The following is a 12,332-nucleotide window of genomic DNA, read 5'->3' on the forward strand; positions in this document are numbered from 1 at the left end:
CACCTGTCTTAAGTGTTATGTAGAAGGGGTTAAAAATCACTTAACCTGGGGGCTTCCCTGGTGGCGCAGTGGTTGGGAATCTGCCTGCCAGTGCAGGGGACACGGGTTCGAGCCCTGGTCCGGGAAGATCCCACATGCCGCAGAGCAAATGGGCCCATGAGCCACAATTAAAGAGCCTGCCCGTCTGGAGCCTGTGCTCCGCAACAGGAGAGGCTGCAATAGTGAGAGGTCCGCGTACCGCGATGAAGAGTGGCCCCCGCTTGCCGCAACTGGAGAAAGCCCTTGCACAGAAATGAAGATCCAACACAGCCATAAATAAATAAATAAAATTTTTAAAAAATCACTTAACCTGGAATTGTAACTTCAGGAAACGAGTCATTTAAAATTATGAAGCTAATGTTTAGAAATGAAATTTACAGCTTGACTTTTCAACTTAGAGTTCCTGTTTCATATTTTCCTTCTTCATGCCGGGTGAAGTGTGCTTCCGACTTTAAATTATTGGAGTAGCAGATGATGACTTGTATTTTCTCTGACAAGATTTCACATATATATATGACACTGGCTCGCAAATTAAGTGTCCAAAAGATCAATTGTTGGGTGATATTTTCTCCTCTCTCTTGTGGTTTATTTTCAGGAAAAGAAGAAGGAATCATAATAAAGAGGACAATCACCATTCTCCCCAGTCCAAAAGGAGTAAGAGAAACCCTGTCTTTCAGGAGTCTCAGGATGCAGAGGTAGGAATATGGTCAGATAGCCTCTCTCTAGTTCATCCACTGCCTAAGTTACATTATCCAATTGGTGCCCTGCAATTAAAAGAAATGTATCATTCCAGGAAACCTTCAAAAAAGTATTCTTACTTGATTGCAGTGGCTTTTGAGCTGGAGCCCTTAGCCATGGTATGCAGTATCTCACAAAAGGTGGTAAGGAAGCACAGAAAAAGACTTAGTGAAAATGTTATCAGGAAAAGCTAGGTCTTAGACTTTTCTCTAGTCATAGGAGCAGGGAATAATCATCTTACCCCCCTCCCTTATTTTTAGATGGAGAATAAATTTTCAGGAGTATAATGATGTGTTATTGGCTAGAAGGAGATTCTTGATTTCTGGCTAGGAAAAGTGAAAATGAAATTGAGGATGGGGTAGTCTGGTGATTTTGCAAAGCTTTAATGGTGCTTGAATGGAAGAGCTTGAATTTTAATGACTTGTGGCATTAGCATAGTATTGTTTTAATTGAGGTATAGTTTACTAGGAGAGGATTAAAGGAACCTTGTTAAGTCTTTATGTATGAATCCTATTAGTTAATGACTAAGTAGTGCTCACTTGTCCCTTTTGTGAGCAAAAAGTGAAATGATTATCGATCCCTGTCCTCCTCCTGGAACCTGTACGCAGGTGGTGATAGTCCCAGATCCTGGGCAGCTACTTGGATGGGTAAATTGTAGCTAGGTATAACTCATGTAACTTGCTCTCTTAGATGCTGGCCTTTTTCGTTGAATATCTTTGCATGTTCAGGAGTACTGCTCTTTTTTGCTCAACCTTACATCTTTACAAATTACATCACCACTTTTCCTGTAAATCTGTGCCCTTGTACATAAGTATAAGCCTTCTAGAAAGTGCAAACACAAAGACACATGTTTTTTGTATTAGTCTCTCTTACTTGCCAAGACCATTCATTTTATATTTCAGATTGCCAAGTAGTAGCAAGAAATTGAGAGTGAAAAAATGTGTAGATATGAACAGAATTGGCTTATCGGGAACATATCTCTGCCTTTTTCTCTTCTGTACCTGAATTGGAAAAGATTTGATATCCTAATGCTAGAATTCCAAGGGAGCATCAGAAGCGAGACTAATGAGAGAGAAACAGAACCAGGAGCCCCACCTATGTTTAAAAATTAGAATTCTATAAAATCTACTCCACCCCCTTTTTAAGCTGGTAGGAGCTGTCTCTTTGTCAGGTCATTGTTTAAAGTAGTGTCAATTCATAAGACAACTAGAACATTTGGCATAATTTTTGAAAAATGTTTTCTCTTAGGTTGACTATAGATTTGGGTCATTCACATCGCCTTTAATTATATACATTCTAAGACACAGAACTGCTTTGGGAGACCTTATTTCGGATGAAACTGTCATTGAACAAAATAATGGTCATTAGTCCTGTTTTTATAACCCATGGCAAAATGTTAACTTCTGAAATTATCCTCCATTTAAAAGATACATTCAAAAATGCAGGGACAACCCTTTCCAAAAATGGCCTAATCTGTTGCATGCATTTTACGAAACTTTGCTCGTGTTGTATACCAAGCAATCCCGAGCAGTTTTATATTCCAACTGGATGTTAAAATCTAAGCTGTTTTAAAGAATTGAAGATACACATGCACTCATGTTTTTCTACAGATGATGGTTACCTATCAATCTTTTGTCTGTTCAAATCCCATTAACTGAGTTGAAACAAAGTGAAGTTGTTTAAATTGTTTTATACTTATATAGATTCTATTATAAATATAAATTTTGACCTGGAAAACAACTTAGAGCTCAATGCCTAGTTCAACTTCATTTTATGAGGGAAACTGAGCTACAGAAAAGTGTAGATTATTTATCCCATTGACACAGAGAAGTTAACACATGAGTACCTTTGCCTTGCTAATTTGGAAAGTAATTGTAATTCAGCAGCCAAATTGATTTGGTATCCTATGGCTCATAAGATTCTACAGTGTTTCATTTGTTTTAGCGAACATGAACGAGCCTTTATTTCAAATGTGTTGGAACTTTGGGAGCACATACTTGCTTGGGTGGACTTGCTTAATTTAGTTTCTGCAGCTGCCTTAGAATAAACATCATATTACAATTCTAGGTATGGGATATGTACTAGGGGTGAAAACTTTTGTTGTTGTTGAGGTTCACATAAATGAAAAGCTCTAAGGCATGGAGGGATGGAGTTGAGAGGGAAGCTAGGGCTTAAGAGAATATAAAATACCAGCTTAATCTGCTTTTACAATTAAGGAGATTTACATAATTCTCTGTTGTAAATATACACATGCATTCCCATTCTGTTTTGTTGAAGATGCTCTGTAATTAATATTCCTCCTCGTCTCTTCAGATTCTATTTATTCACTTGTTCTTTCATTAGCCTGATAAGGTGCTCTTTCTCTCTCCTAACTAATTTATTCTTCTCTCAAGTTAATGGATCGTTTCTCCCCCTTTACCTCCCAGCTGTAATCTGCTTTCACTGCCTGTTATTTCTCATCCCCTTCATGCAACTATTCACTAAAACTTGGCTCCTCAGACCCCACCTGTCCTGGGTGCTTGGGGTAAACTTAAATGTCTCTGTCATTTCCTCCATGACTCCTCCTATCCTACTTCTGATGTGTATCGCATATATGCCTTCCTTTACATTTCCACAATCCTAATTCAGGCCTGCATTACCTCTTGCTAAATGTATTGCAGAAATTCCCTCCATGGTCTCTGTGCTCTCATTCTCCTCCTACTCCATTCATCCATTAGAATCCTTTTCCTAAATGTAGATCCGAGCATGAGCATGTCTCTTAGGCTCAAGTACCTATTCCGACAGACTTCTCAGCATGACATTCAAGGCCCTTGATAACCTAGCTCTACCTTCTCATGCATATTTTGTCTCCCACAAACTCCTCTCCAGGAAGCCCCAGCCACATTGTATTACTAGCTTTGTCTCCTTGAAGACTCCTCTTCACCCTGCTTGTGCTCCTGTTGTTCTCTCCCTTTGTCACACCCATCCTATTAATATTCTTCCCATCCTCCAAGGCCCAGTTCAGATGCCATTCATTTTAAGGAGCCTCTTCTATTTTCCTGGTCCGCATTCATTGCTACATTCCTGTCACTGCAATAGCTTAACACTGTCATCCTCAAAGAGGATGGGTTCTTGATTGTGCTCGGGAATTACCTGTTGGTTGAGTCCCTAAGTATCCTTGGCAAAGTACCTGCTTGTACATAGAAGGCACACAAGTAATTGTTTGGATAGTGGTTGGGTATCAGAACAACCTGTGCCTACCTGAGATAACCTCTCAGGATGGGGACCTGGCATGTGCATGTGAATCAAACTAACAAAAACCCCACAGGTGGTCCTGATGCCTATCTCCAAATAGAATGTGCTATGGAAAATCTCTGCTGGACTCAACTGAAACTTCTTTGGTTACAGTGTAAGCAGGCAGATTTCATTATGGCCTGAACTAATCTAAAATCCTGCCTTTTCACACAGACCTAGACCCTAGGACTTTTGTGTGGTGCTTTTGTGAATGTCATTTAGTGAGAGACCCTTGGTCAGAGTCTTTTATAAATGTAATTTTATTTTGCCATGTACTTGAACGTGCAAGGTTTCAGTTTTGCAGAGCATGGGCCTGTTCTCATTTGTCTTCCACAGGCATCAGCACTAAGCTTATATCGAATGGTCAGAGGAAAAAGAATGAGCTTTGTAACTGGTAAATAGGATAAGCATTCTGATGAGAAGTTTCTTTCAGGTATCAGGAGCATGGTGAAAATGATTTATATTTTATGGGTCTTTCTCAATCCTGAAGCGTTTAAAATCTCATTTCTCTTCTGATGAAAGAATTTGCTCTCTTTCTAAAATCAAGTGCAGTAAGGAAAAAGCTTCTGTAGTAAGATAGCAGTTTCAAGTGTCAAAACCATACACTATCAAGGAGAGACCTTTTCATCCCAAGCACTCTGACAATAATAGAACTCATTAAGTGGGATATCTTATATGAAGTACATTCAAAAGGGTGAGATGAGACAAGGCCCAGGGTTGTATAACGTAGGCTATGTTTATTAGCTAATCAGCTCTATTGGCCTAGAAAATGCTAGTGGATACGACGCTTTAGATGTTCTTTAGTAGTTTAAAGGCAATCTCATTTACAGCATCACAGTCCATTTCAAGTCTTTGTTTTGAAGTCAGAAGTAACTGAATGCAAAAGCAGGAGATGTGCCTTGGTCTCGTAGTAGCATTCTCTAGGTTACTTACTTGCAAATAAAATAGTTGTTTTCCACAAAATAAATACATTTCTTGTGAATGCTTTAGAAAGTGAAAATATAAAAAATAAATAAAAATTTAAAAATAAAAAAGGATCCAAAGTCTCAAATTTTAAATAAATAAATAAATAAACAAACAAACATGATGTCAGGGACATCCTTCTATATCAGTATAAATACAACTATATCATCATTGTTAATGGCTGACAAAATCGCATTGTATGAATGGATGCACTATAACTTAACCACTTTCCTGCTTTTGGACATTTAATTGTTTCTGATTTTCAGCTATTAACAACAATGCTGATATTATAAGCAGTGTCACAATGAACATTTGCACTTATGTCTCTACACGACTGGGTTTGAAAACACTTTAAATGAACTAGAAATTGGAAGGAGATCTATTTTTTCTTAACAATTATTCTACAGAAATCTCTTCTAGCTTGTTAATTTTAATGTACCATTTCATAGTCTAGCATCACCTAGTGTTACACTATAGTATAAAATGGATATGTTGTCATATGAGATGAAATTTGATTCACCAGAAACTGGTTATAGTTCTTACCTTGTTTTTCAGAAAGTACCTGTGACAAAAAACAATCAGGAAAGACAACTAAGAGAAACCAAAGTGTGTGCGGTGGGTTTCTTATCCAACGTAATACCTACTTATTTTTAAATATTCATAACTTCACTATTTTATGCCACTGGAGGTTTCAGATTTTTACCCTTGAGCTAGGAAAATCATCTTTTTGGATATTTTTTATTATTTTTTTTATTTTTAACATCTTTATTGGAGTATACTTGCTTTACAATGGTGTGTTACTTTCTGCTTTATAACAAAGTGAATCAGTTATACATATACATATGTTCCCATATCTCTTCCCTCTTGCATCTCCCTCCCTCCCACCCTCCCTATCCCACCCCTCTAGGTGGTCACAAAGCCCAGAGCTGATCTCCCTGTGCTATGCGGTTGCTTCCCACTAGCTATCTATTTTATGTTTGGTAGTGTATATATGTCCATGCCACTCTCTCACTTTGTCACAGCTTACCCTTCCCCCTCCCCATATCCTCCAGTCCATTCTCTAGTAGGTCTGTGTCTTTATTCCCGCCTTGCCACTAGGTTCTTCATGACCATTTTTTTCCCTTAGATTCCATATATATGTGTTAGCATACTGTATTTGTTTTTCTCTTTATGACGTACTTCACTCTGTATGATGACTCTAACTCCATCCACCTCACTACAAATAACTCCATTTCGTTTCCTTTTATGGCTGAGTAATATTCCATTGTATATATGTGCTACATCTTCATTATCCATTCATCCAATGATGGACATTTAGGTTGCTTCCATGTCCTGGCTATTGTAAATAGAGCTGCAATGAACATTTTGGTACATGACTCTTTCTGAATTATGGTTTTCTCAGGGTATATGCCCAGTAGTGGGATTGCTGGGTCACATGGTTGTTCTATTTTTAGTTTTTTAAGGAACCTCCACACTGTTCTCCATAGTGGCTGTATCAATTTACATTCCCACCCACAGTGCAAGAGTGTTCCCTTTTCTCCACACCCTCTCCAGCATTTGTTGTTTCTAGATTTTTTGATGATGGCCATTCTGACTGGTGTGAGATGATATCTCATTGTAGTTTTGATTTGCATTTCTCTAATGATTAATGATGTTGAGCATTCTTTCATGTGTTTGTTGGCAATCTGTATATCTTCCTTGGAGAAATGTCTATTTAGGTCTTCTGCCCATTTTTGGATTGGGTTGTTTGGTTTTTTGTTATTGAGCTGCTTGTATATCTTGGAGATTAATCTTTTGTCAGTGCTTCATTTGCAAATATTTTCTCCCATTCTGAGGTTTGTCTTTTGGTCTTCTTTATGGTTTCCTTTGCTGTGCAAAAGCTTTTAAGTTTCACTAGGTCCCATTTGCTTATTTTTGTTTTTATTTCCATTTCTCTAGGAGCTGGGTCAAAAAGGATGTTGCTGTGATTTATGTCATAGAGTGTTCTGCCTATGTTTTCCTCTAAGAGTTTGATAGTGTCTGGCCTTACATTTAGGTCTTTAATCAATTTTGAGTTTATTTTCGTGTATGGTGTTAGGGGGTGTTCCAATTTCATACATTTACATGTACCTGTCCAGTTTTCCCCGCAGCACTTATTGAAGAGGCTGTCTTTTCTCCACTGTATATGCTTGCCTCCTTTATGAAAGATAAGGTGACCATATGTGCGTGGGTTTATCTCTGGGCTTTCTATCCTGTTCGATTGACCTATGTTTCTGTTTTTGTGCCAGTACCAAACTGTCTTGATTACTGTAGCTTTGTAATACAGTCTGAAGTCAGGTAGCCTGATTCCTCCAGCTCCATTTTTCGTTCTCAAGATTGCTTTGGCTATTCGGGGTCTTTTGTGTTTCCATACAAATTGTGAAATTTTTTGTTCTAGTTCTGTGAAAAATGCCAGTGGTAGGTTGATAGGGAGTGTATTGAATCTGTAGATTGCTTTGGGTAGTAGAGTCATTTTCACAATGTTGATTCTTCCAATCCAAGAACATGGTATATCTCTCCATCTATTTCTATCATCTTTAATTTCTTTCATCAGTGTCTTATAACTTTCTGCATACAGGTCTTTTGTCTCCTTAGGTAGGTTTATTCCTAGATATTTTATTCTTTTTGTTGCAGTGGTAAATGGGAGAGTTTTCTTAATTTCACTTTCAGATTTTTCATCATTGGTGTATAGGAATGCAAGAGATTTCTGTGCATTAATTTTGTATCCTGCTACTTTACCAAATTCATTGATTAGCTCTTGTAGTTTTCTGGTAGCATATTTAGGATTCTCTATGTATAGTATCATCTCATCTGCAAACAGTGACAGCTTTGCTTCTTCTTTTCCAATTTGGATTCCTTTTATTTCTTTTTCTTCTCTGATGGCTGTGGCTAAAACTTCCAAAACTATGTTGAATAATAGTGGTGAGAGTGGGCAACCTTGTCTTGTTCCTGATCTTAGTGGAAATGGTTTCAGTTTTTCACCATTGAGGACAATGTTGGCTGTGGGTTTGTCATATATAGCCTTTATTATGTTGAGGAAAGTTCCCTCTATGCCTACTTTCTACAGAGCTTTTATCATAAATGGATGTTGAATTTTGTCAAAAGCTTTCTCTGCATCTATTGAGATGATCATATGGATTCTCTCCTTCAATTTGTTAATATGGTGTATCACGTTGATTGATTTGCGTATATTGAAGAATCCTTGCATTCATGGAATAATCCCCACTTGATCATGGTGTATGATCCTTTTAATGTGCTGTTGGATTCTGTTTGCTAGTATTTTGTTGAGGATTTTTGCATCTATGTTCATCAGTGATATTGGCCTGTAGTTTTCTTTCTTTGTGACATCTTTGTCTGGTTTTGGTATCAGGGTGATGGTGGCCTCATAGAATGAGTTGGGGAGTGTTCCTCCCTCTGCAGTATTTTGGAAGAGTTTGAGAAGGATAGGTTTTAGCTCTTCTCTGAATGTTTGATAGAATTCACCTGTGAAGCCATCTGGTCCTGGGCTTTTGTTTGTTGGAAGGTTTTTAATCACAGTTTCAATTTCAGTGCTTGTGATTGGTCTGTTCATATTTTCTATTTCTTCCTGGTTCAGTCTCAGCAGGTTGTGCATTTCTAAGAATATGTCCACTTCTTTCAGGTTGTCCATTTTATTGGCATACAGTTGCTTGTAGTAATCTCTCATGATCCTTTGTATTTCTGCAGTGCCAGTTGTTACTTCTCCTTTTTCATTTCTAATTCTATTGATATGAGTCTTCTCCCTTTTTTTCTTGATGAGTCTGGCTAATGGTTTGTCAATTTTGTTTATATTCTCAAAGAACCAGCTTTTAGTTTTATAGATCTTTGCTACTGTATCCTTCATTTCTTTTTCATTTATTTCTGATCTGATCTTTATGAGTTGTTTCCTCCTGCTAACTTTGGGGTTTCTTTGTCCTTCTTTCTCTAATTGCTTTAGGTGTATGGTTAGGTTGTTTATTTGAGATATTTCTTGTTTCTTGAGGTAGGATTGTATTGCTATAAACTTCCCTCTTAGAACTGCTTTTGCTGCATCCCATAAGTTTTGGATCGTCGCATTTTCATTGTCATTTGTTTCTCGGTAATTTTTGATTTCCACTTTGATTTCTTCAGTGATCCCTTGGTTATGTAGTAGTGTATTGTTTAGCCTCCATGTGTTTGTATTTTTTACAAATTTTTTCCTGTAATTGATATCTAGTCTCATAGAGTTGTGGTCGGAAAAGATACTTGATATGATTTCCATATTCTTTAATATCCAAAGTCTTGATTTGTGACCCAAGATATGATCTATCCTCGAAAATATTCCATGAGCACTTGAGAACAAAATGTATCCTGTTGTTTTTGGATGGAATGTCCTATAAATATCAATTAAGTCCATCTTGTTTAATGTATCATTTAAAGTTTGTGTTTCCTTATTTATTTTCATTTTGGATGATCTGTCTATTGGTGAAAGTGGTGTGTTAAAGTCCCCTATTTTGATTGTGTTACTCTCGATTGCCCCTTTTATGGCTCTTAGCATTTGCCTTATGTATTGAGGTGCTCCTATGTTGGGTGCATGAATATTTACAATTGTTATATCTTCTTCTTGGATTGATCCCTTGATCATTATGTAGTGTCCTTCTTTGTCTCTTGTAATAGTCTTTATTTTAATGTCTATTTTGTCTGTTTTTAGAATTTTTACTCCACTCTTCTTTTGATTTCCATTTGCATTGAATATCTTTTCCATCCTCTCACTTTCAGTCTGTATGTGTCCCTAGGTCTGACGTGGGTCTCTTGTAGATAGCATATATACGGGTCTTGTTTTTTTATTCATTCAGCCAGTCTGTGTCTTTTGGTTGGAGCATTTAGCCCATTTACATTTAAGGTAGTGATCAAGTTGTATGTTCTTATTACCATTTTCTTAATTGTTTTGGGTTTGTTATTGTAGTTCTTTTCCTTCTCTTGTGTTTCCTGCATAGAGAAGTTCCTTTAGAATTTGTTGTAAAGCTGGTTTGGTAGTGCTGATTTCTCTTAGCTTTTGCTTGTCTCTAAATATTTTAATTTGTCCATCGAATATGAATGAAATCCTTTCTGGGTAGAGCAATCTTGGTTGTAGCTTTTTACCTTTCATCACTTTAAATATGTCCTGCCAGTCCCTTCTGGCTTGCAGAGTTTCTGCTGAAAGATCAGCTGTTAACCTTATGGGGATTCCCATGTATGTTGTTTGTTGTTTTTCCCTTGCTGCTTTTAATATTTTTTCTTTGTATTTAATTTTTGATAGTTTGATTAATATGTATATTTGCATATTTCTCCTTGGATTTATTCTATATGGGACTCTCTGCACTTCCTGTACTTGATTGACCATTTCCTTTCCCATATTAGGGAAGTTTTCAACTAAAATCTCTTCAAATATTTTCTCAGTCCCTTTCTTTTTCTCTTCTTCTTCTGGGACTCCTATAATTCGAATGTTGGTGCATTTAATGTTGTCCCAGAGTTCTTAGAGACTCTCCTCAATTCTTTTCATTCTTTTTGCTGTATTCTACTCTGTGGTAGTTATTTCCACTGTTTTATCTTCCAGGTCACTTATACCTTCTTCTGACTCAGTTATTCTGCTATTGATTCCTTCTAGAGAATTTTTAATTTCATTTATTGTTTTGTTCATCATTGTTTGTTTGCTCTTTAGTTCTTCTAGGTCCTTGTTAAACGCTTCTTGTATTTTCTTCCTTCTAGTTTCAATATTTTGTATAATCTTTACTATCGTTACCCTGAATTCTTTTTCAGGTAGACTGCCTATTTCCTCTACATTTGTTTGGTCTCATGGGTTGTTACCTTGGTCCTTTATCTGCTGTGTGTTTCTCTGTCTTCTCATTTTGCTTAACTTACTGTGTTTGGAGTCTCCTTTTCGCATGCTACAGGTTTGTAGTTCCAATTGTTTCTGGTATCTGTCCCCAGTGGCTAAGGTTGGTTCAGTCAGTTGTGTAGGCTTCCTGGTGGAGGGGACTAGTGTCTGTGTTCTGGTGGATGAGCCTGGATCTTGTCTTTCTGGTAGGCAGGACCATGTGTGGTGGCGTGTTTTGGGGTGTCTGTGACTTTATTATGATTTTAGGCAGCCTCTCCACTAATGGGTGGTGTTTTGTTCCTGTCTTGGTAGTTGTTTGGCCTAGGGTGTCCAGCACTGTAGCTTGCTGGTCATTGAGTGAAGCTGGGTCTTAACATTGAGATGGAGATGTCTGGGAGAGCTTTCGCAGTTTGATAGTATGTGGAGCCAGGAGGTCTCTGGTGGACCAATGTCCTGAACTCGGCTCTCCCACCTCAGAATCTCAGGCCTGACACCTGGCCAGAGTACCAAGACCCTGTCAGCCACACGGTCAGGTACATGGAGAGTTTCTTGCCCTTTGTGAAGTCTGAGGTCTTCTGTCAGTGTTCAGTAAGTGTTCTGTAGGAGTTTTTCCACATGTAGATGTATTTTTGATGTATTTGTGGGGAGGAAGGTGATCTCCACGTCTTACTCCTCTGCCATCTGACAGGTCCTCCGTCTTTGATTTCATTCATCAGTATCTTATACTTTTAATAGTACAGGTCTTTTCCTACTTAGGTAGGTTTGTTCCTAGGTATTTTGTTCTTTTTGATGCAATGGTAAATGGGATTGTTTCCTTGATTTCTCTTTCTGATATTTCATTGTTAGTGTATAGGAATGCAAGAGATTTCTGTGCATTAATTTTGTATCCTGCAATCTTACCAAATTCTTTTGTGAGCTCCAATAATTTTCTGGTAGCATATTTAGGATATTCTATGTATACTATCATATCATATGCAAACAGTGACAGTTTTACTTCTTTTGCAATTTGGATTCTTTTGTTTCTTTTTCTTCTCTGAGTGCCATGGCTAGGACTTACAAATCTATGTTGAGTAAAAGTGGAGAGAGTGGACATCCTTGTCTTCTTTCGGATGTTAGAGGAAATGCTCTCAGTTTTTCACTTTTGAGAATGATATTTTCTGTGGGTTTGTTGTATATGGCCTTTATTATGTTGAGGTATGTTCCTTCTATGCCCACTTTCTGGAGAATTTTTATCTTAAATAGGGTTTAATTTTGTCAAAAGATATTTATGCATATATTGAGATGATTGTATGGTTTTTATTCTTCAATTTGTTAATGTAGTGTACCACATTGGTTGATTTGCATATATTGAGGAATCCTTTCATCCCTGGCATAAATCCCACTTGTTCAGGGTTTGTGATCCTTTTAATGTGTTGTTGGGCTTGGTTTGCTAATATTTTGTTGAGGATTTTTTCATCTATGTTCATCA

This window comes from Balaenoptera physalus (assembly GCF_965194825.1).
Source record: "Balaenoptera physalus genome assembly, chromosome: X".
Classification (NCBI taxonomy): domain Eukaryota; kingdom Metazoa; phylum Chordata; class Mammalia; order Artiodactyla; family Balaenopteridae; genus Balaenoptera; species Balaenoptera physalus.